The following is a 2,026-nucleotide window of genomic DNA, read 5'->3' as shown; positions in this document are numbered from 1 at the left end:
ATATATATATATATATATATATATATATATATATATATATATATATATATATATATATATATATTACCTGGGTATAAGAATCCTGCGATATCACATACAAGTCCACCGCCGAAGCCTGTGCCTAGGCTGACGATAAGAAAGGCCCCCAAAGCCAGAGCCAGCACAGAGGGCCTCAGGCCGGTGAGGGTTGATGCCTGCTGTGCGAGGGGGGCCCCCTCAAAGTATTTATCAAGATCACTGAAGAGCCGCTTCACTGCAGCAGGAGCACCTGCGCCGCCACCTGCTGCTGCTGCTGCTGCTGCTGCTGCGGAGCTGTCGCTGTGGCTGTCCTCCTTACCTCCTCCATTCTTCTTGTGAAATGCCATTATAAAAAAGAAAAAAAAAAGACGCAACACACGCCCTTTATATACGCGAAAAGAAAAACAGCAATTGCAATATGAATAGAAACAATGGGTCAGCAACTGTGTTTATTATAACCTGGAAACTAAATATTGATGCTACTGTGTATTAACAAAACAAACAAAATAATATAAATGGCGCCGCAGCCTCGCCTCTCTATGCAAGTTGCAATGCAAGTGCTCTCTCTCCCTGCTGCTGCTGCTGCTGCTGCTGCTGCTGCTGCTGCTGCAGCGGTCTTCTGTGTGCGTTTTAACGGAAACCTGATGAATGAAAGCGTATGCTTTGAGAAAAAGAAGAAAGAATAAATAATATTTATTTTAATTGCTCATCCTTCACTGCATTCAATGCACCTGCTGCCCGCCTGCGCACTGCAGGGCCCCGTGTTTGTTGTTACCACCCGTTCAGAAACCCAGCAGGAAGCAGAAACACGAAAAAAAAAAAAATCGAGTTTTTTATTTTAAATGGCTGCAAAATAAAGAAAATATAATTTAAAAACAATTCATTCAAAAGAAAAGTTTTTTTTTTTATAAATAAAAGCGGAAACACGAAACATAAACGCACGCAAATGACCGCTGGATCCCTGCAACTGAACGTTGGTTGTATTTCTGTTGCTGGTTTTTTCTGCTTTCTCACGAGAAAGCTACAACCAAATAAGTAATTACAATAAATAAATTCATAAAAATATTAAANTTCTGCTTTCTCACGAGAAAGCTACAACCAAATAAGTAATTACAATAAATAAATTCATAAAAATATTAAATTCAATTAAAATAAAGTCGAAATAACGAGAGAAAGCGGTATTACTAGCGGCTGCAAGGGATACACGCGAGCACTTTCTGCAACAGAAAACGACTCTATCAACTGAAACAGAAAAAGAAACTCTCAAACCAATCCAAATAAAAAAAAACAAAAAACATGAATTTCTGTCTATGCTAACCAACAGCCTACACAAAAAAAAAAGCTGCATATACACCTCACTCAACCCACCAAGCAAGACAGGGGAACTCTCTAAACCACCTTCATCATATAATAGAGAAAAAACTGAAGTTTTATTTTTTGTTTTCTGCTTAAATAAATAAACTGACACAGCAGAGAAACGAATTCCAACAGTTTCACATACGAAGCTGCACATACACCCCAAACCGAGATACCCTCGGTATAATAAATACATTAGTAAACTCAGCCGCTTCTCTTCTTCTGTGTAAACTAAATAAATAATATTTTTATTAAACAAAAGCAACGCTCTGCTCATACCTCCGCGTACACTGTACTAATACCACCACACCATAACCCAAGTAAATAGTCTACAGGTAGCCTCCGCTTAGCTCTGATATAATTTATGTAAATAAATACAAACACTAGATAATTATATTAAGATACTAAGCACGCAGCAACAGAAGCTTTGCTGAAGCTTCCTGTTGCTGCTGCTATACCCTGCTGCACCCACCGCAGCGACGCTCGCTGCCTCCTCCCCTCACCCCCAGGTGCTGAGCTCAACACCCAGCAGGCTTGGGGAGAGGCGGCGGTGTTCAGCAGATGTTTGTTTCTATTGCAGCTCTTTTTTGTAGTTTATTAGAGCCACAGAGTAACCTATATAACTACCTTCTTACAGCTACAGAAACTATGT

Source organism: Eimeria mitis, genomic scaffold (assembly GCF_000499745.2).
Source record: "Eimeria mitis Houghton genomic scaffold, Emh_scaff5102, whole genome shotgun sequence".
NCBI lineage: Eukaryota > Apicomplexa > Conoidasida > Eucoccidiorida > Eimeriidae > Eimeria > Eimeria mitis.
Note: the sequence above shows the minus strand (reverse complement) of the source record.